The sequence below is a fragment of the Pogona vitticeps genome, chromosome 1, assembly GCF_051106095.1.
Source record: "Pogona vitticeps strain Pit_001003342236 chromosome 1, PviZW2.1, whole genome shotgun sequence".
NCBI classification, from domain to species: Eukaryota; Metazoa; Chordata; class Lepidosauria; order Squamata; family Agamidae; genus Pogona; species Pogona vitticeps.
In genome coordinates this window covers 33,739,877-33,767,227 of record NC_135783.1, presented here as the reverse complement: position 1 = coordinate 33,767,227, position 27,351 = coordinate 33,739,877, and the positions used below count along the sequence as shown (strand labels likewise).

General features: G+C 39.5%; 2 long non-coding RNA genes across 2 annotated transcripts in view; one reads left to right on the top strand and one right to left on the bottom strand.

The window, feature by feature from the left end:
- LOC144585789 (uncharacterized) overlaps positions 1-27,351 on the bottom strand; it is a 45,496-nt gene that overhangs the window by 10,291 nt on the left and 7,854 nt on the right. The gene's annotated exons all lie outside the window — the stretch shown is intronic.
- LOC144585790 (uncharacterized) lies at positions 1,441-3,673 on the top strand. The gene is made up of 2 exons (XR_013540345.1): positions 1,441-3,015; positions 3,617-3,673. It is a non-coding gene; the product is annotated as an uncharacterized LOC144585790 (long non-coding RNA).

Here is a 27,351-nt window from a genome sequence, read left to right as displayed (position 1 = left end):
GGCTCTTCTCTACGGAAGATCACAGTGAAGAGTTGAATTCCCAGCCTCTGCCTCTGCAACCAGATATCTAACTCACCAGACAGCTGGCCCTAGTCTAGAGGTGGACAAATGATGAACTGCTGGCTGCAAGCTGGGGCCCTTCTGAAACTTCTTTTTTTGCTGCTGCTGTGTCCATAGTGAATCCTGGGGGTTTCTAAAAAATGCTATTCCTAACCCTCCAAAGTCATTCACTTTTGCTCTGTTTGAATAGAGAGCCTTGCTACAATTATCCTACTCACAGTTCTGGTAACTTCTCATTTAGATGACTGTCATGCTCTCTATGGCTTCGAAAAACAGTCCAAAATCCTCAGGTCGCCCCAAGTAATGCAATGAGCCTTTTCACAGGAACTGGCTCATACGATCAGCCTACACTTGCATTTTCCCAACTGGCTAGCAGTCCTTTTTTGGGCCAGACTCACAGGGTTAGTATTAATCTTCAGATGCCTAAACTAATGAAGGATCCTTTCCTCCCACATAAACTTAACACAGATCTTAATATTATATTTTGAGGTTCAGGTTCAGGTGGCAGCTTTTAAAAGCAAAATGAACAAACAGATGTGGAAGCAGTGACAACACTTAAGATGAGGGACAGGGGGGAGAAAAATCAAAACTGAGAGATTCCTCATCCTCCAGTCAGTAGATATAGCTGGGACAGCGAACCACTTAGAAACATATAAGGTGATGTTCATTTGAAGAGCAAACCTCAACTTTAGTCTAATAGAGGGGTGGGCAATTAATTTCTATAGGGGGGCCACATGAAAAATCTGAACTGTGTTCGGGGGTGGGTAGTAATAGGCCCCCAATTTGTGGGTAGTAATAGGCCCCCATTGGGTGAGGCCCTGTGGTGAACGAACTACAAGGCTGACACAGTTAACTCCCTAAACGTTAGGGAGTTAACTATGTGAGCGTTGTAATTTGTTCACCGCGGGGGGAGGGGGAGAGAAAAAACCTGCATCATCATGTCACCTGTGCAAGGATCGCTTCTGGCAGAGCCTGCGGCTCAAGAGTAACAGTCAAAACTCACGAGATCCCAGTGTCGGATCTCATGAGTTTTCCTTACTGCCATGCTGGGTGACCAGAGCCGGCACTCCGGCTTATTCAGCAGTGACAACCGGCGGGCCGGACAGGAGCGGTTCTCGGGCGGTATGTGGCCTGCAGGCCGCACTTTGCCTAGGTCTGGTCTAATAAACACTTTCCGAAGGTTATAACTAAAATATGGCTCATATTTGTGGAGGGGGGAAGGTGCCTCAGCCCTCAGTTTTTCACCAAGGAGTTAACTCTGGTAGCCTCAACTATAAAGAGTCTGAGGCTTTGCCTCACGAGTCCAATCTCTGTCGCACTTCTTGGAAATCCTGGCTCCCGATGTGTCCGTAGCCTTGTTGAGTATTTACTTTGACATGGGAGCACATCGCCTGCCTTTTTAATATAACAAACTGAGGATTTTCTCCGCTGAGGTAAGCTGGCCTGGCTCCAGGGAAATCACATCTTCCACTTAATGTGAAGTCATCATCCAAAAAAGGAGGGAAAGAAAAACTCAGGGTGGGGGTGGAGGGGAGGAGGGGAATCATACAGATTTTGTCAGAAGGAGAAAGTGTTAGCAAAGCACGCCAGTTCATGAGTCTGTCTCATACAAGCTAATCTGGATCAAATTTCCAGAGTGAAATATATTCCACCATCTATCTTTTTGCTCGAAGAATAGCAACTGTGAAGACAGGTAATAACTAGAGGACTGTCTGGGTCTGGTAACATGAAGCCTTTAGCAGATTCTTTTGCTAAATCCAAGAGCCAAATACACAGCGCAACACTGAGAACAAGTTGCACATTCATGAGATGTTTCTTATAGGGTTCCCCATGGTAAAAGCAATATACCACATTCCTTTCAGAAATATTCCTCTTTACACAATGCACATTTAGTTAGGGGTCTTAAAAGAGGAACTGGCTCGATAGTTCATTGGTTTTGGTATCTGACTATGGAGTCAGAGATTGAGAATTCAATTCCCCACTGTGTATCCAAGGAAAGAGGCAAGTTATGCAGTCTCAGTATGCCTTGAGCAAGCTATACAGTCTCAGGATGCCCCCAGAAGTAGGGAATGGTAAACCTGAGTATTCTGTACTAGAAAATCCTGAAAAAAGGGCTCTATAGGTCAGAATTGGCTTGATGGCATCGTTATTATTGTTTTTATTTTTTATTTCAGTTGTGTGCAAAGTACTGGCTAAACCAACTTCAGTGAATGGGATTGATCAAACTATGAGAATAGAGAATACATACTGTATGAGAACAAAGGTTTAAAATGTGTGCAGACATGCACATTTTTGAAAAAAGCAGCAAAAAACAGGACAGATCATGTCCTGATGTGATAAAAAAGAAAGAAAGAAACCAAGAATGGTGGGACATGGATTGAACTTGGAAACAGGAATGGTAAAAAGAACATGGAAGAAGATTTTAGACCCACACATTGCTAGTCCCAACTCCCAAATTAATTCTTCTCACAAAGATTTCACTATGGTCTGGAAATACAATCAAGTAGTCCAGGGAGAATTTCCCCTAAAATCCAAGCAAATTTAGATGGCAAAGGTTTCATAATGGTTTGTTGTTAAAAAATACTGTGACGCAAATAGATTGGCTTCCAAACTGTCAGGAACAGAAATGGGAAGACTGTCTCTTATACATGAACTGGAAGGCTTTGTGGAGGATCTCCTAGCATCTTGAAGGCTTTCTTATATAACTTGATGTCACCTGTAAGAGGATTTTATTTAAAAATTTTATTTAAGATGATCTGATTGAAAAAAAATTGAATAAAGTATTAGGATTCTGAGGTACCAGGCTCAAATACCCTCTCAGTCATGAAACTCAGTAGACAACCTTGGGTGAGGAAGATCCTCTTACAGCCGAACATACATCACACTGGGGTTGTGACAAGAAAACTAGGAAGAGAGGCACTACATGTCCTGCTCTGGAGGAATGGAAGGAGGCAGGTAACGAGGCAGATATTAAGAGATAATAAATAAGTTTAATGAAAAAAAATGAGGGAAAGGAGGAGAGTTTACTACAACCCCTTATTTTCCCCATGATTTTAGAAGGTGCAAAGGGTGGTAGAAGTGTTTGTGATAGACGTGCATAGCTGGGCCTCTTGATGCACATACAGTGCCATATGTTAGAGACAGACCATAATCAGAGATGAAAGCATGTTAATGTTGCAGAGAAGTGACTGAGGCAGTCTTTTGGGATTAGGTTTCATAAGATAACATAAAATTATAAAGGACTCCCATGGATCAGTCCTGAAGATGAATCACCCAACAAAGCAAGCTAATTTATATACTCTCAGCACAACACCAATTTGCACTAAACTTCTGATCACTTACAGTAAAAACAGGCTGCTTCTTTCAATTTGAATCCAATTGCTAATTTCAGCTAAAGTTGACCTGTTGTATAAGTGTTGCCTCACCATTCAGCAATTAGTTCAATTCGTCTTCTTTCCAGTTAGATTAATAGCTTACAATTTAATGGGGGTTTTTATAGGATGATTCCAAAACTCAGTATATACAAACTATAACCAATATTATCTTGTTTACACAGCCCAAAGATACAAAATGCAGAAACTTCCCTCAGAAAACAAAACAGAACAAAACAAAACCTAACCATTCCGTGTTAAGCAGAAGAAAATCCACTTTGTTCATGAACATATGTGAGAACAAACATCACAAATACAATAAAGATTTACATTTCCTAATTCAAATCACTGATTCTTTTATTGGAACACTGACAACAGGAAATCATATCAGCTCCTAAGATGACAATGTCTTAAAATTTTAAAATTGTATTCCATGAGAAACCAACCCAAGTTGGGAATAGGCTAACCAAGAGTGTCAAATTGAACACTGTCCCTAAAATATTCCCTTCTAGATATGAACTCCTAGTTTACTTACCACTGAACATAAGGTGGAACCTCATTTAAACCCCAACTTGGAAATACTAACCTTCTGCAGAAAACTCTTGGCAAATATTCTGCCCCAGACCTTGTATGGATTATATGGAATTCAGGTATCTGGTGAGTATAGCTAATAGTATTTCATCCAGACGTCTACATTAGCTTGGACATGTTGTGAGAATGGCTGATGGTCAGATTCCAAAAGATATCCTGTGTGGAGAATTAGTGCAGGGAAATCGCCCCAGAGCGAGACCACAGCTGTGATACAAAGATATCTGCAAGTGGGATCTGAAAGCCTTAGGAATAGACCTGAACAGATGGGAAACCCTGACATCTCAGCGTTCAGCCTGGAGGCAGGCATTGCATCACGGCCTCTCCCAATATGAAGAGACCCTTGTCCGGGAGGCAAAGGCAAAGAGGCAGTCCCGAAACCAGCAAAATCAGGGAGCTGGAGAGGGGACTGATTGTATTTGTCTTCAGTGTGGAAGGGATTGTCACTCTCGAATTGGCCTTCTCATCCACACTAGATGCTGTTCCAAATCCTCCATACAGAGCACGTTGCCATAGTCTCTCGACCCTAATCTATTTCATCCAGAAATTCCCCTTCTATTGTACAGAATCTAAGGCTACATGACCTATTTATTGCTCACTTGCTTACTACTTAACATGGTAAGAGGAACTTAACTTGGAAGCAGCACTGGCTCCATGCCCTAAAAAGAGGATTGCCTCAACACAGAATGTTGTCTCCATAGCCACAATCAACCAGGTTCAAATGAATCAGGTTTCTCCATGCCCCTCAGCCAATATAGACTTCAGAAAGTAGTCCCATTTCACTTTAAGCCTTTAAAGAGTGAGCTCTGATCACTGAAGGACTAGTGATTCCATTTTGATAGTCTCAGCCCCTCTATGTAGCTTTTCTTGAAAAAGTGCAGCAGTGCTGCCATTTTGAAATGAGGAAAGAACTTGCAGATTTCCACTGTTGGTTCTCCTTGTTGTTAATAACAGTACTGCTGATAATTAAAAACTATAAGCAGTGTCTTCAACAATCATCCTTTTATGGTAACAGGAAAAATGCTCACCAGCAATCGGTCTTTATAAAGCGAAGGATGTGAAAATAATTGACTTGTCACCCAGCCCATTGTGGTAGGTTTACAGGATCCATTTCATAAGACGTTTTATTGATGAAATTTGTATCTAATGGTTTAGCAATGTGTTTGGCTTTGGTGTCTGGCAGCAGAGAAGGAAACAACAACACAAAATGTCAAAGCCAGAACTGTCCCCTGAACATTTGAAAAACAAAAAAGAGTACAAGTTTGTGCTTGTATTGTTCCCACTGTGGGTCTTCGAGGTTTACAGAAGATTGGCAAAATGCTTCAGTGGCTGTTTTATTATTCTGTTTTTGTCTGTATATGAGTAACTCTGACATTTCTGCTGTCAGACATTTCAATGTTTTACCTTATATTACTGAAATGTTATCCAAAGATGATTTTTTTTTCAAGGATTTGCAACAGAGTTGGAAGACAAAGAGACAAAAAAAAAAACCCCACAAAAATAACTCACCACCGCCACTGCTGGCAAGTTATCTTGTGCAAGCATTAGGCCTAGTTGTGCTTTTGTGTGGCTCACCTACACTGCAACAGGGATTGTCCATTATGATGATGATGATGATGATGATGATGATGACGACAACAACAACAACGACGACGACTTATATAATGCCCCATAGTGCTAGAGCACTCTCTGAGCAGTTTACAACATCCTTTTTGAACACTTTGCCCCCCACCCCCGTGAGCTGGACACTCATTTTACCGACTTCAGAAGGATGGAAGGCTGAGTCAACCTTGAGCTGGCTAACTGAACCCACTGAGATTGAACTCAGGCTGTGAGCAGAAACCTGAGTGCAATATTGCTATTTAATCACTGCACCAGGGGGCTCACTGAAGTGCAGTTTGGTTATTTTACCTCACATTTGTGTATTTGAAAACTGAATTACATTTTTGACAAGTTTACTAGAGAAAGCTAAAATTCCTAAGTCAGCTGCTAGTTTCCAAATAAACAAATAAGAATGAATAAATTAGTTCATATGAGAATTGCTGAAACATATTTTTGAAAGACAACAAGAAAAGGTTATGTCTGACCTGGCTATGAAGTCTCATGTTTTAGTGACTTCCTGCTTGAATTGTGCTCTCTATGGAGACATTGTTGAAGAATGTCCAGAAATCATTAGGTGATTCAAGATTCTGCAGCCAGACTGTCAACCAGAGATGGGTACAGGGCACATATATCTCCCTTGTTACAACAGCTCTACCAGCTTCTGGTCAGCTTCTCCACTCAACTGAAGGTGCTGGTTACGACCTATAAAGCCCTCTATGGCTTGGATCCAAGCTTTCTGAGGGAAGGCATCTTCCCATACAACCCTCTCCACATTTTAAGATCTTGAGGGGAGGCACTTCTCTCAATATCAACACTTTCACTGGTGCATCCATCCGATGAAGACATGAAAGGATTAGTGAGCCCTGCCTCACTCAGGTCTAAACCAGATTACACAGGCACCCATCAGTAGAAGCAGAAGAAGAAAAGGTTACATGAGTTTGCCTTATGCCACATTTGTCAAATCAGCCAGTTTTTATTTTGTACTTCAACACAGGGAGAGGAGCATGGCTTTAAAAAAAAATAGAAGTATGACTTCTTAGGAACAAAGTTCTGAAAGATGTTGCCAGAAAAGAAACAGGCATTTTTCTTGACATGTGATCAACTGGATAATAACTGCTGGTAGCTTACATGCAACCGAGACACAAACTCCCCACTAGTTTCCACAGTGCTAAAGCTTTGCCAGTTGGTATTCTGAAGTTTCTATGGATCAAAAAAAAAAGCTAAGTATTATCAGAAATGTCCCAATATCTGGAAAGAATGGCCCTTCAGTGCTATATAAAGAAATAAGAGTTCTCTCTGTCTGTCTCCCTGCTTTTCTTTGGATACTTGGTCTGAACCCAGGGCACTCTCGGGCCACATCTCACTGTCACCAGCTCCCATCTTTTCTGAAGGGGCTCTCTCAGCCCCAGACATTAATCATAATTGTCACCATATCACCCTGAAAGCACTTGATCTTGTCTGACTTCAAAAGCAAAACCAGGTCAGGATAGGAGACCACTGGAGAATGCCAGGGATCCTTGGATCGGGCTAGGAAATGGTCTTGTAGGTAAACTTGGGGAGCTACTGCTGCCAGTCCAAGTTCGCAATACTAGATTAAGTGGACCAATAATGTGACTAAGGATGAGGCAGCTTCCCATCTCAACTCCAATCTGATTATTTCATAAAGGATCCCATAATTAGGAGAATGATGTCACTGAGCAAAATTAACCGCAAGAAAAGCTGAGTTAGCACAGTTGCTTCTCCAGTTAATCAAAGAAATGCCCACATCAAGGGAATCCTTGCCTTGTGTCCTTTATTCTATTGTCTGCTCTTGCTATTATTATACATACTACACAAATTCATATTGGCCATCTGGGGACCAGCTGTTAGTCTAAGCCACTTGACATGTTAGGCCTTCAGTTGAAAGACAAGTTACATCCAAGGAGGAGTGACTTTCAATGTGGCTAATGTCCATTCAAGCAGAAGCTCTCTGTGAAGGTATGACAGATCTATTAATATCTGTATATCATATATTAATGGACCTGCTGCTTTAATTAGACCCCCAGCTGGCATAACTTGTCATGTGTGATCATAAGTCTAAAATTACTTCTAAAATCCCAGTGAATTTGACCGCCTCTTCTTCCTTGTTTCTTCCTTGTTTCCAGGAAAACATGAAGTTAGTCATTGCTAAATGTCATGTTTCAAACAGTTATACAGTACTGTATATACTGTATATATCTATCCACAATTTAAAAGGTGATATTTTGCAATGTCTAACTGTATGAGTTTTCATCCTAGTGTCTCTGTTCTCTCATAAAGGAATTCAATGTTTTAATTCTATTGTAGGCTTTCTTTTTTTTTTTTTTTAAATCTGAATTAGGTACACAAGCCAATGAAGTAGAAGCAGTTGGATTTTAAAGTCCAGGCTTTGAACAAAACCCATGTATTTTAAACTGAAATCTAAAATATACTGCGAAGTCCTAAATGAGACATGGTAACAAATTTAATTTGTATAGTTCCTGCACAGAACATTTTTTTTCTTTTGGACAATAGTTACAATCTTGTCTTTATATGTTGAAAGTTGTTAAAAACGTAAAATGTGTCAATAGCATTGTTACTCTGGTCAATTTGTTTTATTGTGGGGTTTTTAAAATTCCTCACCCCTTTTATTTAGAAAAATAGAAAATAAGGAACCATAAAAAGGAGCCCACATTTGCTCCTGTTTTATGAGTGAGATGACAAACATTTCTTTATAAAACAATTATAAGTAGCAAAACAAACAAACAACCCCCCCAACATACATTACTTTGGCTTACTTTTGTAGTGTTTTAAGAGGAAGTGTATATTTGATGTAAGGAACCAGATATGTAATGTAATTAAGCAACAAGATGGATGTTCCTCTGAAGGGAAGGATGGCTCTTGCACCAGAGCCAAGATTCATACAATCTGACAGAATAGAATCCTTGCTCTAATTCAGAGGCATAGCTGTCTTTTTTTTTCTTAGAACAGTTGGATTTCGTGTGGCTGCATAGTAAAAGGTGAGGCAGTTTATATATATGAGCTGTTTTACTGTATATATACATATGGCTTAAAATTATAAGCAAATTCCTCAAGAATTTTTCTTATCTAAGTAGACCAGCAAAAATAACAATTCAGACAATAGTGAAAAGAAGAAACAATATTGATGTACAAAATTATATGTTCAAAATCTTGACATGAAGACATGGGATCATTAGTGGGAAAAAGAAGAATAATTTATTCTGTTAAAATGCTAGAAAATAGTTTTTCTTTCTCTCAGACTCATGGCTGAGGAGAGAGCTCAACAGAACGTGTACCTCACAAGATGGAGAACATCTTGATGGTGGTGGAGAACACAGTTAATCTGTATTTTGGTTTATGTATTTTATGTTTATGTTTATGTTTATGTTATAGTTAAATAAAAAATAAAAAACACTAAAAATAAGATCCTTCAAAATGAAAAAAGTTACGCATCTAGTGGTGAGAAGGAAAGAGAGCTTTTGACTAGTTGCTTAAGTGAACAAACAAGTTTGTTTTCCTAGAGAAGTTCTCTTTTCTAAAGGAATCATGTGACCAATTGTGTTAATAATTAGTCCATGCATAGCATGTTGGGTTGCTACATATTTCAACAAGAATCGTGACCAAACTAAGCATTAAGGGAATTGCATATTCTCTACAATGAACTCTTTACTCATTTATTCTCCTCTCCTACAGTCAGATTTCCTCAGATTTCTTTGTTTAAATTCAATGTATTATTTTCTCTCACACAGACTCATCAATAATCTGTGCTAGAATTTTGTTCAGCATTGATGTTAGACAGACAGGCCTGCCATTTCCTGGATCTTTCCCTCAAACAATGTTTGCTCATCATCAGTCTTCTGGTACCTCACTACTTCTCAGAAAATTCTCAGACACCAACTCTGAAATAACATCCATAATCTCTTTTCGCACCTGGGGATGTGACTCATTTGAAGTAGCCAGGTGCTCTCAAACCATGCCCCAACTAATTCCTGGGTGGAAAACCTTCTCTGCTTTGTTTGTGCAAAGTTGAACACAGTTTGCCTTTAAGGAGAAGACAGAAGCAAAGTGGATAGTTTGAATGTCTGATTACTGAATGATTGCAGTAACCCAGGATTTGCTTGAAATAAACTCAATCCATTATGAGAAACCTAGCATTGTAAGAACTGTGATGGGAAGGAACAGGAGACAGACATGCAGGGAAGGCACGGTTTTCCTCCATGTAGAGAAAGTGGCCCAGGCAGTCCTGAGAGACACATCACAGAAAAAGCACATTCACACTCTAGCACCTTAAAAAGGGTCCACGTCAGCTGCTGAAACTCAGCTAGCTCCTTGAATGAGATGAGCAGCACCAGGTAACTCACCATGCTGGACCAATGGCAGCAAGATCAATGATGTAGGGAGCCGCATGTTCCCCTCTCAGTCCCAGAAGATGACATTTGAAATGGGGGAGGGGGTTTATAGTCCACATGATGCAAATGAACAGCTGATGATGATGGCAGCAGCCTGCACTGGGGCAAGCATCCCACCCTACTACCTTTACATCCTGTGCCTGTCACCAGCTTCACCCAAGAGGACTTAGAAGATTCCATCCTGAGGCTAGAGAAAGGAAGATGTAAACAGCCATATCAAGTTGCTGGCTAGCTCTTTAATTCCATAATATGGGATCCAACCAGAGTAAGGAAAAGTTCATTTTTTGGACCACAAATCTCCTAATCCTCCAACCTCACCACTGAATTAAGAAGGAAAATGCAAGGCTTCCAAGGAATGGCACAGCTGTCATGTATAGCCCTGCTCTTATATAGTTATTCATTTGTTTTATTGATTTAAAATGTTTTTATCCTGCCTTTCTCCTTAAGAAGAACCCAAGGAGACTTAAATCATTAAAAAGCCAATATGGAGAAGCTAAAATCAATGCTAAAACATATTTAAAACAACAGAGCACAACCATTCATTTAAAAACCCCTCTCAGACCACCAGTTACTATGGAAAGTCTGCCTGAAGGGAAAGGTCTTTGCCTGCTTGCAGAAGGACAGTGATGATAGGGCCTGCCTGGCTCCTTGTGGGAGGGAGTTCCAGAGTCTGGGAGCAGCAACAGAGAAGGCCCTCTACTGTGTGCCTACCAAGCAGACCAATGGGGTGGCAGGATGGGGAGGAAAGCATCTCCTGATGATCTTAAAGCCTGGACAGGCTCATAGAAGGAGATGCGGTCTTTATCTTTAAAAACCTGTATCTTTAAAAGCCAGTGTAGAGGATGGAATAGTAGGCTAGAACAGTGGTTCTTAGCCTTTGTTACTCGGATGTTTTTGAACTGCAACTCCCAGAAACCCCAGCCAGCACAGTTGGTGGTGAAGGCTTCTGGGAGTTGCAGTCCAAAACTCCTGAGTAACCCAAGGTTAAGAACCAGTGGGCTAGAATTCAAAAGATTTGGTGTGGGTAAAACTACTGCTTAAATATCTCACATACCTTAAAGCCCAGCTATGTTCTTAAGTGAAATTCTTGAATGTTGGAAGGAGGGATGAAGAAAGGCAGTAGCTCCACTTTTCTGTCATTCTATGACATAAAGTTGATGGTGTTCCCCAGAACTGTTATACAACCACAAAACGTTCCAACAGCCACTAACACTGATGGTGAATGGCAGAAACACTTATAAGACATTGGATTTGCCCCCACACAATGACTAAGACAATGAAGCAAGCACGTAAGAATCTTACTGGGGTGGGGCCATTCATCTGAATGGGCGTACAATCATGGGTCACATGCTTCTGACAGGATCCCATTTTCTTATGTACAGTTTAGGAGGTGATGTGTCTGACTTATCATGCATGTATGGGAATATTAAAATGAACAATCCCTAGCCTTTTTAAAAAAACCTCTCATAATTGTAATCCCGTTTCCCCAAAAATAAGACCTAACCTGAAAATAAGCCCTAGTATGATTTTTCAGGATGCTCATAATATAAGCCCTATCCTAAAATAAGCCCCAGTTAAATGAAACCCTGCCCTCCACCCTTGTGCAGCATTGTGTAGCAACCAGAAGAAGATGACATGACTGTAAAATAAAACATCCCCTGAAAATAAGCCCTAATGTGTTTTTGGTGCAAAAATTAATAAGATCCTTCTTATTTTCAGGAAAATATGGTCATGTTCATCATCATAACTTAATTGTGATCATTGTCATCATCATTACTTAACTAGTGTGAGATTTTAGGAATGTATTATCACATGATCTAGTTCAATCCTGCACCAATGAAAACAATGTGGTGCTGAAACTACCTTGGGGGAAAAGGACTGTTGAACCCTGTTTTGTGCCCTAACAAAGAATCCCAGCTTGATACAGCTGAATTGCTGAACAATTTGGATTAATGCCACAGTTTTCTTTAGGAAACAAAACAAATTTAAAAAACACTCAGCAAGCCAACCTCTAGATATTCAAATCATGCAATCAAAGACAAGTCCCAAATGATACAACTCTTGAGGTGGTGAGGTAAAAGAAAAATTGGATAAATATTGTCGGACTGTTCACTACTATTGTGCTATTTAAAAATGTGTGCTTTGTTGAGAGATTCCAGGACATTTTCCAATGTTGTGGAAAGATGTTGAAATGCCTTGTCTTGTTAACAGCAATATTTTTGGAAATTAATGAAAGAGAGTGTTGGAAAGAAGGAGAATGGAGGGGGAAAGATGGGTATTTTTTCCTCATGACATCATTTGTTGCTGAAAATGTTGCACTGCTCACCACCAGCTGTATAAGCTGCCAAAAGACCAGTATGGTAAGTAACACATATTCCAGAGTGTGTAAAAAGGTACTCTGGAGAGTAGTGTGGTAAATCGGTTAGAATGCTAGACTTGGATTTTGATGATCCAGATTTTGGTCCCCAGCAGTAGTACAGTGAAGCCAACACTCATGGGCTGAAGTTTCCCTTAGGTTTCCCTGCTCTTTCTAAATTTAGCTTAATCTAAATGTATTATTATTATTATTATTATTATTATTATTATTATTATTATTATTATTATTATTATTATTATTATTATTATTATTATTATTATTATTATTATTAGTTTGTTTGTTTGTTTGTTTGTTTGTTTGTTTGTTTGTTTGTTTATTTATTTATTTATTTATTTATTTATTTATTTATTTATTTATTTATTTATTTACTGGCCAGGTATGTCAACCATACCCGGAATTTAATATGGCTACCGGCCACACTTAAAAACACTACACACACACACACACACACCATAAACAGAAAATTCACAAGACAAATTAGGAACAAATTCTACAAAAACCGATTGCCTCAACTCCCAGCTGTCATCCTCACATCAACTAGGAAAGAAATCAATTTTCCAAGGAAAAGTACATTGGTGTAAGCTAACAATCTTGTAATGCAAACTGTTTAAGATTTATTTGTTCTTGAGGGGGCAATTAAGAGTCATTAACTCACCAAAAGACACGTTCCTAATATGCTGATAAGACCTGATCCAGCAGCCTCCATTTTTGAGCCTGGTTGATTGAGGGCACTCTGAAGGCATGAAAGGTAGAAGAGAAATAACTAATATATTATAAATAAATAAATAAATACATGTGTAAGTGTAGATAATTGAAGAATATGGTCTTTGTAAATTCTGAGGCAATCTTAGCTATTGCTAATGCATGAAGCTGCTCACTGACGGTTCTTGGTTAAAAGGAAACATCCAAATGCAAATGCCAAAATACATTTGAAATGCATATTTGAGATAAAACAAACTTAGAGATAAATATTTAATTGCCTAGTATATATGTTAATCTAAATTTCCACATTAATTTCGTTTTAAATCACAGATTAATGTAGAAATGAGACAGAGAAGAAATACAAGCAAAAGGCCACTAAAGTGGCATAAATTAGTATGTACGGGAGGGGGAGAAAAGCAATGTTCCTAGTTCATCTATGTTTTGCAAACTGAACAGTGTACTGTAATATGTGAAGCAAAGTATAGTCATCTGTAGCACTGGTACATCTCAGATTTTTGTAGTGTCTTTCTTTTAAAAGTGCGTGTTGGGGGGAATGTGCAGACAAGAATACATCTATACAAGAAAATATTTTTTAAAAAAAGCATTGTGTTAGGGAGAATTGTTTGTACGAAGTGTGCGGAATGCCCATTGAATTATTCCAGTAGTTATAATCCAAAAAAGGAGCTTTTACCTTCTATGGGGTAATTGTACACTAAAATGTGTAGTGCTGGAGAAACAGGTGTGAAAATATATACAAATGCTTGGGAAGATTTTAAACAAATTCACAAACTGCTCCTGGAAGGGAATGAGATAATCTTAAAACTGTGCCAATGAGAAACTGACAGAAACCAAAACTGAGAGATTTGTATCAGCCCGCTGAAAATAGATGGGGAAGTTACTTTTTTCAGCTGTAACTCCCAGAATTCACTGTTGTAGTCTACAAAAGAAACTCTTCTGAACTGCAGTTCTTCCTAGCATTGTTGTTGCAGGAAACTGATAACAGAAGAAGAAAGGATCTTGATCACAGCTATCATGACAATTCTGAAATGTCCAGTTCAGGAGGTAGCTGCTGAATCAACCAGGTTTCATCTTATTTGAATGAGAAAGAAAACTCCAGATGTGGATCCAGCTGGTAAGCAATGATAAGGTCATCAGGAAAGACCTTTCTCTTGGTCCCGCCACCTTCATAGATGTGTTTGGTGGGTACACGGGAGAGGGCCTTCTCTGTTGCTACTCCCAAACTTTGGAACTCCCTCCCACAGAAGGCCAGCCCAGCCCCATCTTTCCTGTCCTTCCACAAGCAGGCAAAGACCTTTCTCTTCAAACGAACCTTCTCTCAGTGACCACCTACTGAGTGGGGTTTTTAAAATGGAATGTGGTACCCAATTGCTTTGAATGTATATTCAGTATTTTTATACTCACTCTCAAAGCATACCGTTTTCAGGTTCAAAGATACATCCAAGAAAAATAAGGTCAAACAAACAAATACATAAATAAATAAAATGCAAATACATAAATAAATGCTGGATGTATCATATCGGGGAGTCTGAAATGCTCCTGTCACTCAGCTCCACTGAGCTTCTTGTAATCAAATAAGGCTGACTGCCATGTGTGTTGTTTGTTTTCTAATACAATAAAAAAAATCAACCTATCACATGTGTTCAGTAACTCAAGCGGGGGAAAATGATAACTGAGTGACGTATAGCTATCATTCATTACTGAAAGCAACATGTTTTACGTAATGCAATAAATAATGAGCAGAGAGAATGGGTAAAGTTAGACAAATGTGTTTGGCACCAGTTGGCTAATTTCATTCTCAAGCATACCATATTAGTTTAACACTTAAGAAGCCTAAAGCTTAGTTTCATTAATATTTATTCTCTGTCTGAAGTGGGTTACTTATTTTGTTGACAGAACAGATGGATATGCAAAACCATGCCCAGAGAGCAGCAGAAATGTTCCCCTGTATTATTGTAAGAAGGACTTAATCCGCTTTCAACCCCTTTTTCTTTAAACATCTGTCACATAAAGTTGCCTCAAGCCAAAATTCCACATAATGTTGGAAATTCTTTGCCTGGAACACACACAAAAATATGCCAGTTCCCACTGGGGGAAAAAATCATTTTAGACTTACTTGGGAGGGTGCAAAAGAATTCAAGCTGTGATGGGAAGATTAAGTACCTTTTTAAAGAAAAAAACTTTCCAAAGTTTTCTAATGGATCTTTTCTGTGTTTATGATGGATATGATTTCTTAGGCCTTAACGGAATCTATAGTCTTAAAAGATCTATTATTTATTTTGAGAAGGATCTATAATGGTGAATATAATGTGAATTGTGGTCTCCCTAGACACCACTTTCATGAACCAGGGTGGGTGGGGGAGAACCAAGATGGTTTAATGTGCCCAAATGTTTCATCTGATTAAAGCTATTAATCTCTCTCTCTCTCTCTCTCTCTCTCTCTCTCTCTCTCTCTCTCTCTCTCTCTCTGTGGTGTGTGTGTGTGTGTGTCCCTAGCTGTCATGGTAAAATTGTTCCCATTGTTCATGGGACGTCTTCCATGTGATGTAAAAGTATTCAAGAATTTCTGAGAGATTCTGAGACCAGTGGAAGCCCTTGTTTCATAGACCATGGGTCCCTGGCAAAAAAAAGGTTTCAGGGGCCACATATAAATGGATAACAATTTTCCATGTAATCTCACTCTTCTGTCTGGGGAAATGGTTCTGATCCATGAAACCTCACATTAAAATATAGCAATTAATCTTCGAGGTGCCACAATGTTTTTCTCTTTTTCAGTTTTTAATTTTTATTTTGTTTTTGTCTGATAGGGTTTCAAAAGTGACAGCAGGGGCCAAAATCAGCAAGGTCAGCAGGGGATTCTGGGAGTTGTGGTCCAGGAAGTCACTTTTCCAAGCCATGCACATGCTTTGTAGGCAGAAGGTCTCCAGTTAAGCAGAGAACCTGGTACCACATGAAGTGGAAGTATATCAGAGAGGCTAACGAGTCCCTGCCAATCAAAGAACACAATACTGTTCTTCAAGGACAAATAGTCTGCCCTGATATACAGTAACTTTCAGTACCTCTTATTACGTCAGTCCAACCAGATCCTAGGTTTCACCATCTTCATCCTGCTCTCTTATAAGTATCTTCATGAACATATTATTCTTTGATTTGTAGTTGTGTGCCTTCAGGCTACTTCTCATTTACGGTAACCGATTGAGGGGAGAAAACCTTAATAGGGTTTTTGAGGTTATATGAGAGTTTCCTTCCAAAACCAACATGAATTTCCATGTCGGGGGGGGGGGGGATTTAAAACCCTGGTCTCCTGAGTGCTGGTCAAAAACTCTCTCCCAAGTCTTAACCACTGCACCGTAATGGCTCGTTGAAATTCTTCTGTTTGGAAGGATGAAGATGTTCCAGAGGCCTCCTTTGGAAGCTCCCAGTGCAGCAGGTGGACATCTACACAGGTTTGTTTTTTATTTTTGTTTTGAATCCATCCTTTTCCTACCAGATCATCATTTGGACATCATACGTCATTTGGACATCCTATGTCCAACGTCTTCAACTGTAGGTTTTGGCATCCACTCATTAAGAATATCCCGCTCTTCCTGGACAGAAGCCATGCAGAGTGGGGAATTCTTAGAGCTCAGGTCCAAAAAAGGTAACTTTTCCAAGCTCTGGGTTTACAATCCTAACTTGCTTCAATCAACCACAGTTAAGATTAACAACAAAGTTTAGCTAGTCGGAAATAAAAGCAGATATTTCTGTTCTTGAGGCCACAGCGAAATATGAAGGGCATGTGAGTCTAAAGTTCATGCACAGGATAAATCACCCTGGTTTAAAGGTGTCTGTGAACAAGAGCAATCAAAGACAGAAATCATACATCATGTATTTCTTTGTTTAAAAGTACTATATTCCGCAGTAGTTTTTGAATGAAGCTTGGGGTAGGAGCATAATTTTTTCAAATGACATCATTCAGGAAGCCAGTATTCACTTTAACGAACCTGTAAATTTGAAGAACATTGGGCCTTGACAAAAATATATATCCTCCATACAAAGTGCTCATTGCTGAACTCATTGCCATTGAAACCAAGGGGTTTTCCCCTATTATCTCAATCAGAGTATGATTCCCATCACAATTGTTTAAACATCTGCTCCATAATTCAACCAAATGGATGAATCAGGCAGGAATACACTGTTTTGCTCTTTTCTCCCGTTCCATGTTTTTCTCAAATGCCAATTCCTTCCAAATGTTTGGCAGATTTTCGACACAACTCTTTCTGTAAGTCAGTTTAAAACCTGTTGGACACTATAAATTAGTTAATGGACACTTAGGCCCAGTGAGATAATGCCTTGATGAAAGCATTTGAAAACAGGTCATTGTGTTCCCTATGAGAAAAAAGTCTGGTTTTTACAAAAGAAACTTCTTACTGTACATATAGCTATACAATAGATGTCAGGTTTAGGAGTAGTTATTTAGTTTACATGCAAAATGTATGCATTTAAAATTTTTCTTAACCATCTGATCCAAAAGATTCTATGGCAAAAGTTTGAGTGGGATTTGTAGTTTTAGTCAAATTTGCACTTTAAAATGGATGTTTAGTCCAATCCAGCATTCAGGTCTTATTCAGACATTTTTGTTGTTGTTGTTGTTGTTGTTGTTGTTGTTGTTGTTGTTGTTGTTGTTGTTGTTGTTGTTGTTGTTGTTGTTGTTGTTGTTGTTGTTGTTGTGTGCCATCAAATTTCTCTGACTCATGGCAACCTTGTGCATGAGCAATCACCAAAGTGTCCTGTGCTCAACAGCCCCACTTGGCTCTTGAAAACTCAAGCCTGTGTTTTCTTTTAGGGAGTCAGCCCATCTCCTATTTGGCCTTCCTCTTTTCCTGCTGCCTTCTGCCTTGTCCAGACTGTAGGCATCCTTCAGTCTCGAGGGACTATGGTAATGTGCTCTGAATAGAGGTCTTAGAACAGTGTGGCTGAGAAGGCCAATTTGAGAGTGACAGTCCCTTCCACACTGAAGACAAATACAATCTTTCACCTGTCCAGCTCCCTGATTTTGCTGGTTTCCGGACTGCCTCTTTGCCTCGGCCTGCTGAAGAAGGATCTCTTCAAATTGGGAGAGGTCATGCTGCACCGCCTGCCTCCAGGCTGAATGCTCAAATTTCAAGGTTTGCCATCTGTTGAGATCCATTCCTAAGGCCTTCAGATCCCGCTTGTGGATATCCTTGTATCGCAGCTGTGGTCTCCCTCTGGGGTGATTTCCCTACACTAATTCTCCATACAGGAGATCCTTTGGAACCCGACCATCAGCCATTCTCACGACATGCCCAAGCCAACGTAGACGTTGCTGTTTCAGTAATGTATACATGCTAAAAATTCCAGCTCGTTCTAGGACTACTCTATTTGGAATTTTGTCCTGCCTTGCCCAGCATTATTGTCTTTTCCAGAGAATCTTGCCTTCTTATGTGCCCAAAATAGGACAGGCTCAGTTTCTACCTTTTTGCCTCCAGAGATAGTTCAGGCATGATTTGATCTAGGACCCATTTGTTTGTCTGTCTTTGTGGCAATCTGGGGTCTCTACAAAGCTCTCTTCCAGCACTGCATTTCAAATGACTGTCACTCTCTAGTTCTTTTTCTTAGCATCATACAAGACAGCCACGCCCTGAATGAAAACATTATTTCTCTCTTGCTACAATTTGTCTTCCTATGTGCTGAGCTGGCGCACATGGATCCTGATCATCACATTACTGCTGTCAAGCGACTGACTTCCACCTTCCTGTGCTCACGACCTGGGGTTCAAATCCCAGGTAGCCGGCTCAAGGTTGACTCAGCCTTCCATCCTTCCGAGGTCGGTAAAATGAGTACCCAGCTTGCTGGGGGGGCAATGTGTAGCCTTTATAATTAAAATTGTAAACCGCCCGGAGAGTGCTTGTAGCGCTATGGGGCGGTATATAAGTCCAATAAATAAATAAATATAAAATAAATTCCTTAATGCCCTCCTCTGCAGCCTTCCAGTGAGTACAAGTGATCCATCAACATCCAGACCAAAAAATGCCTTCGGTTTAGTTCCAGCACAGCCAGTCCCTTGCCAAAGTGACTCTCCGGATTCTTCACTTCACACACTGCCAAACACCAGCTAGTCTTTCTTGCGGTGATGACAGAGATACCATATCATGCAGCCAAATAGACGAGAACAAGCTATGCTTATTATGGACAGTGGACTGTGGATTGATTGTTTAGTGTTAAAGCTGCCAGGTGAGGGACTGTTTTTTAAATACCGGTTCATTAGACACTTGTCAAAGCTGGCACAGGAAGTTTTGACTCTCAAAGCATGCCATTTCAGGTTCAAAGATGCATCCAAGAAAAAAGGATGTCAACTATTTTAGGCATAAATAGAAATTGCCATTCAAATCCTATGCCTTTATTTCCACAAGTTAGCACTACTATGGAATATTGTATTCCACTTTAGATACAAACTTGTGGCCAAATTCTAACTGGCCAAGATTGGTGAGGCCCACTTGAACTGACACAAGACCAGCTGAAATTGTCCTGAACTCAAATCTGTGCTGGATGAGGGAGACTGGGAATTACTATAATTATCTTCAGCTTGGTCTCATTTGCTTAGAGGCTGTGTCCCTGAAGTCGAGAAATTTTTGATCTGACACCTCTCAGCTCCTCCTTCACTCTACCTCTTCTTGGTCCGTTGTTTTAATATTTCTGCTGGTTGATCCTAACCAGAATAACAGTTGTGCTACACTTGCAGGTGTCCAGCAATCCTTTTCTCTTTTGACTATTTTGATTGTTTTCTTTCTTTCTTTCTTTCTTTCTTTCTTTCTTTCTTTCTTTCTTTCTTTCTTTCTTTCTTTCTTTCTTTCTTTCTTTCTTTCTTTCTTTCTTTCTTTCTTTCTTTCCTTCCTTCCTTCCTTCCTTCCTTCCTTCCTTCCTTCCTTCCTTCCTTCCTTCCTTCCTTCCTTCTTTCTTTCTTTCTTTCTTTCTTTCTTTCTTTCTTTCTTTCTTTCTTTTGTTTGTTCATTCCCTGCCTTTCCCCTTGAAAGGACCCTGTGTGGCTTACATCAGCAAAAAGACAATATTTTAAAGCAAAAACCAATAACTCTAATACTCTTAAAACTGCAGAGCTGGGAAGGACCCTGATCAATCATCAAGCCCAGTGCTTGTCAGAGAGGCACAGTGGGGAATCAAACCCCCAGTCCTCTGGCTCCATAGCCAGATACCTAAACCACTGAGCTATCCACAGCTGATACATTTCTGTTTCCATATGCTTTCTAGGATGACACATTAACAGTAGTCTTTGGGAAGCACCACAGTGCAAAACTCCAGATCTTTGTACTAAGTGGGGTGAAACGATGCAGGAACTTTGCAGAAGAAAAAAACAGCACAAAGCAAGATGAGAGGAAAGTCTCTTCCAAATACTGAATTTGGAAGACCTATAAATAAACCAAGCAAACTATTTGGTGATATGACATCTGTCATGACATGTATTTCTCATTTCAGTAGCAGATAAAGAAAGACAATTTGACAGACATTTAGAAACTTGGAAGAGGAGGAACTGTGTGTCACAACGGTTAAACTGCAGTACTTCAGTGAAGACTCTGCTCATGATCTGAGTTCAGTCCTGACGGGCTCCGGTAGTCGGCTCAAGGCTGATTCAATCCTCCATTTTTCTGAGGTTAGTAAATTGAATACCCAGCTTTCTGGGTCAGTGGGGGAAAATGTGTAACCTGCATAATTAAACTGTAAACCATCCAGACAGAGCTTTAAGCACTATGGGGTGGTATATAAACAGCATACTTTCCTTTTTTGCTTTTGGAAAATGCTCCAAGACCTTGTGGGAAAACTCATCCTATACCTCAAACTCTCTCAGTAATCCAAAAAACTGAAAGAAAAAAAAAAGCAAACCTTGGTAAGCACAACTGAGACCTATCCTCCACCATCTAAAATGGAAACATTTGATATTTTTTTCTTGGTTGTGCTAGCTGAAAATATAACAGACTTTGGTTTTCTTTGTATCTTCAGCGTTGCTGTAACCTCATTATTCTTCAAATTATCTTTCCTTATAGCTGTGTTTTTAGGATGAGCTGGTGCCATGTGGTCTACAGTCTACATTACAATGCAAGACAAGAGTTAACACACTAACCGTCTTGCATTTGTGGGATTCTTTTTAGTATCAATATTTCCTCGGCATTCATTATCTCCAACTGACCATTTTTCATTCTTTTCCCAATGTCTCATCATATTGTCTTGTTCAAGCAACTCAGCAATAACATTATCTGAAAGTTTTAAAAGTTTTCCTTGCTTTGGCAGTTAAGTGCAAGTAACTTTTAGTATCCACTTCCACTGGGTTTCTAGGACTGGAGTGAGATAACACACAAGACAGCTTATCTTCACAGTCACACTAACAGAAAAAAGTTTATTATCCTAGGGTTTGCTGTTTGGGGATATTTAGCAGAGAATGTAGCTGTTTAACCTCTATCTTGCAAGTGAAGCCCAAAAGGAGAAAACAAATTAAAATAGGACAGATAACATTACTCACACTCAGGCTTCACTAGTTTCAAAGAGCTTCATTTCTGAATTCTAATGTCTGCAGTTTCACTGAGTTTACTACATCATGTCATACATGCAATTGCTTTTTCATATTATTCTTTACACATCATATGAGCTGCCTTAAGTCCCTTTATTGGAAGAAAGGCATGTTTTGCTGGCTACTGCATTAGTGCTAAACTTTACTCCCTGGTACAACATGGTATTAAAAAATATATAAACCTTGGTTTCAGGAAGTACAAAAAAAGGTGCAAGACAATGTGAAAATAACGCCAACAACATAAAATGAGACAAGAGGGGCATCAATTGGATGTCAAGGCAATTTCTGATAACATCTGGGCAGAACCAGGCCCTTCAAGCAAAGCAAATGCTGCACCGTAAAGACCCCTAAATAAAACAAAAACATAAAAATGAAGGTGTGACAAGGCAGGGTGATTGTTCCACATTGATTCACACTCCCTGTACCTCATCATCACACATCCTACCACTTGTACTATTCACATACTCATGTTTCTTTTAGCCCAGGATGCTGTCTTTCCACTCTCCACACACCAGGTCATATTAGTAACATTTCCCCGCTAGACCGGTCCTCCTTCTTTGGAAATATAATAATAACAATCATGTGTGGCCAAGCCAATTCTGATTTATGGTGACCCTTTCCAGCATTTTCTAGGTGTAAAGGTAGAGAATACTCAGAAGTGGTTTACCATTCCCTTCTTCTGGGGTGCCCTGGGACAGTACAGCTTGCCCAAGGCCACACAGGCTGGCTCTACCCATAGGAGGTATAGGGGAGAATCAAACACAGCCAGCTTCCTAAAGCACTGAGATGTCACCACCTTTTCCTCTGCCCTTTATTCCTTGTTCCTGCCCCTCCTCACCGCACGTCCTTGTGCACATATTAATATAAACTACAGATATTCAAGACACTGATTTACTAATAATTTTTTAAAAAAACATTGTGGCTTATGAATGTAATGCTTTCTTTGCATTCCATTGATTCAATGTCTTTCTTATCTTTAAAAAAAAAGTGGTTAATCAATATATCAGTATAGTGTCAAAGGAGTAATCATCATTTAAAACAACAGTCTGTGGAGACGTGGGATTCCCAGTTTTTTTCTTGGACATCTATTTCACGCTCCCATTGCATATAGCTCTCAAATCAAAGTCCTTTAAAACACACACACACACACACACACAACCCCCAAATGTTAACAACTAAAATAGTTAGTTGATATAGTGCTAGATCATTGTTATTGTTTTATGCCATCAAGTTGCATCTGATTTATGGGGTGACCCTATGAATGAGTGACCTCCAAAACGGCCTCTCCTCAACAGCCCTGTTCAGCTCTTGTAAGCTCAAGGCTGTGGCTTCCTTTATAGAGTCAATCAATCTCATACAGTATTTGTCTTTCTCTTTTTTGTCTGGTTTCAACTTTCCCCACCATTATTGCCTTTCCCAGTTAATCTTGGATTCTCATGATGTGCCCAAAGTTTCATCATGTTCATCTCCAGAAAAAGTTCAGGTTTGATTTGGTCTTGTGCTCACTTGTTCATTTTTCTTGCAGGCTTTCAGACAGTCCATAACATTGTAGATTTAAAAAACAAAACAAAAAACAAAGCAAAAGCAAAGTGTGCTGCTTATATACTGCCCCATAGCACTTCAAGCACTCTCCGGGCAGTTTACAAGGTAATTATGCAGGCTGCACATTGCCCCTCCCCAGCAAGGTGGGTACTCATTTTACCGACCTGGGAAGGATGGAAGGCTGAGTCAACCTTGAACCGGCTACCTGGGATTGAACCCCAGGTCATGAGCACAGTTTTGGCTGCAGTACTGTGGTTTAACCACTGCGCCATGAGGCTCACTAAAGAAAAGTTATTTTAATGACAGTCCAGACCAGTAGGAGGAAGGAGACAAAAGGGTTCATTCCTACATCGGGCCTCATTGTATATGTCTTGATTTATGTTCTCAGGAAACAGACGACAGTGTTCGAGAAGGACTGAAAAAAAATCATTCACACAGTACAATTCAAAGCCAAAAAAAAAAAAAGAACAACAAAGGAGAATGAGAAGAGGAAAAATTGTTCTACATACACAAAAAGATTAAGATGCTGTCTAGGTTTCTCATCTCTTTCCTCTCAAGAAGCAGGTGTCTTTTAATTTCGGGGCTGCTGTCACCATCTGGAGTGATCATGGAGCCCAAAAAAGTAAAATCTGTCACTGCCTCCATATCTTCCCCTTCTATTTGCCAGGAGGTGATGGGACCAGTAGCCATGATCTTAGGTTTGTTTTTTTTTTTTTTTTTTTTTTTTGATGTTGAGCTTCAGACCACTTTTGTGCTCTCCTCTTTCACCCTTATTAAGAGGTTCTTTAATTCCTCTTCACTTTCTGCCATCAGAGTGGTATCATCTGCATATCTGAGGTTGTTGATATTGCTTCCGGCAATCTTAATTCCGGTTTGGGATTCGTCTAGTCAAGCCTTTCGCATGATGTGTTCTGCATATAAGTTAAATAAACAGGGAGACAATATACAGCCTTGTCACACTCCTTTCCCAATTTTGAACCAATCAGTTGTTCCATATCCAATTCTAACTGTTACTTCATGTCCCACATATAGATTTCTCAGGAGATCAATAAATTCGTCAGGCATTCCCAATTCTGGGAACTCTCTGGCTTTCTCCATAATCCAGCACATGTTAGCAATTTGGTCTCTAGTTCCTCTGTCCCTTCGAAACCCAGCTTGTACTTCTGGGAGTTCTCGGTCCACATACTGCTGAAGCCTACCTTGTAGGATTTTGAGCATAACTTTGCTAGCATGTGAAATGAGTGCAATTGTATGGTCGTTGGAGCATTCTTTGGCACTGCCCTTCTTTGGGATTGGGATGTAGACTGATCTTTCGCAATCCTCTGGTCACTGCTGAGTTTTCCAAACTTGCTGGCATGTTGAGTGTAGCACCTTAACAGCATCATCTTTTAAGATTTTAAATAGTTCAGCTGGAATGCCATCACCTCCACTGGCCTTGTTGTTAGCCATGCTTTCTAAGGCCCACTTGACTTCAGTCTCCAGGATGTCTGGCTCAAGGTCAGCAGCCACACTATCTGGGTTGTCCAGAACATCCAGATCTTTCTGGTATAATTCCTCTGTGTATTCCTGCCACCTCTTCTTGATGTCTTCTGCTTCTGCGAGGTCCCTTCCATTTTTGTCCTTTATCATGTCCATCTTTGCACAAAATGTTCCTTTAATATCTCCAGTTTTCTTGACCAAATCTCTGTTTTTTCCCTTTCTATTCTTTTCCTGTATTTCTTTGCACTGTTCTTTTAAGAAAGCCCTTTTGTCTCTCCTTGCTACTCTTTGGAAATCTGCATTGAATTTTCTGTAACTTTCCCAGTATTAAATCAGAAGGGAGCGTTACTCACATATATTTATTAACTAAAGATCAGAATATAAAAGACAAACAAGATCTAGAGAAACTGGGTCTAACTACAGATTGGTGGTCAATACTGAAATTAGAATTGAGGTATAAAAAGGATAAAATTATGGGCTTTTTTGAGGAGAAAGTCCAGGTGGATGAATTATGGATCTACACTAATGACAAAATAATCCAAAAAATGTGTACATACTTATTGGAATATTACTTGGAGGATGAGAGTTTGAAGGAAACAATGGTAAATTTGGCACAAAAAATTGGGTACAATATTGATATTGATGAAAGGACAAAGATGTGGAAAGAGAATCATAAAATGATTAAGCCAGTGAATCTTAGCGAAAATATCCTTAAAATGTTTCATAGATGGCATTTTACCCCAGTAAGATTGGCAAAAATGTCAGAAGGTAACAACAATGTTGGTTGGAAGTGTAAAAAAATAAATAAATCCAGGGACTTTCTATCATATGTGGTGGTCATGTGAAAAAGCAAAATAAATAAATAAATAAATAAAAATATGGATGTAGGCATGTGAAATGGCAAAAGAAACTGTTCAACAAATATTAATTTTTAAACCTGAAATGTTATTATTGAATATAATGCCAGAAATTATTGACAAGAAAATAAAATATAATCTACTGTATATTTTCATAGCAGCTAGGTTACTCTGGGCCTAAAAATGGAAGAATAAAGAGACACCAACGATAGATGAGCTATTAAAGAAGCTACTGGACACTGCAGAACTGAACATGCTCTCAGAGGCACTACAGGATCAACCAAGAGACTTTGTAAAGCAAAGTTGGAAGCTGATACATAATTGGACCCAGAAAAAGACAGGAGCTTAGGGTGAAACGTAGTATATAGCGAATTCAGTGCTCACCAGAATCCTCTTGAAGACATTCGAGGTTCAGACAATGGTGAAATCTCTGATCCATGGGGGAAGGAAGGATGTTTAGCTGGTAATTTTTCTTTTTGTCTTTCTGTCTCGTTAATTTATATGTTAGATTGCTAATGTTTTTAAGTTTGTATGTTATAATAATAATAATAATAATAATAATAATAATAATAATAATAATAATAATAATAATAATAATAATAATAATAATAATAATAATAATACTTTTGTAACTTTCCCTACCTCCCTTACATTTTGTTTCTCTTCTCTTCTCTGCTATTTGTAAGGCCTCGTTGGACAGCCACTTTGCTTTTTTGCATTTCCTTTTCTTTGGGATGGTTTTTGTTGCTGCCTCCTGCACAATGTTATGAGTCTCTATCCAAAGTTCTTCAGGCACTCTGTCCACCAAATCTAGTTCCTTAAATCTGTTCTTCACTTCCACTGTGTATTCATAAGGGATTTGGTTTATATTATACCTGACTAGCTCTGTGGTTTTTCCTACTTTCTTCAGTTTCTTCAATATTTAATACATACAGTTATTTCTCAAAGGAAGAGGGGGCATTGTTTACCATCCTGCCATAGAAGCTGTTAAAGATAAGCTGTCCCTCAGGGAAAAAAATATATACATATTACCACTGTCTCAGTCTGATTTTGGCCTCCTGAAGTTACCCATACTTAGGGCTGGTAAGTCTTAGGACATCAGCTGAAGTCTCAAGAAAATGCTGCCTGTCTCCAGGTCTCCAGTCTCACTTTGCCTGCTCACAGCTGGTGCCAGCGCTTACTGGCTCAGCAGGAATGTATTTCGTACGTGTGTCATGTATGTGGAATGGCTGTGAGGGGAGGGGACTCAAAAGACAACTGGTGAGTGCATACGTGTGATGTTCGGAGAAAGCAGCGAGCCAAACTCCAGTATTAGGACTTTGAGCTTTCTTTTTCATTGCACAAGCACACATGGATGTAGTACATATGTATATAATTTTGTAATTGTTACATAAAATCCGGCCTTCACCTCAACCACAGACGTCCACCCTCCGGACTGAGCTTTTGGCTTTGAAATCACAGGCAAGTGGAAGCTGCTGAGCTGGCAACCCTACACATACATATGAGTCAGCTACAGAGAGAGAGAGAGAGAGAGACAGACAGACAGACAGACAGACAGACAGACAGAGAGCTCCAATGTTACATCTATGTTTACACTTAAACATCCTGAAGAACACTCCCGCTCTGGCCTTACCCAAGCTCCATTCATGCTGGCATTCCCATTTCTAATACCCAGCTTCAATTTTCTCTCAGTCTCGGCTGCACAAATAATAATAATAATAATAATTTTAAAATCTTTTAAAACAAATTC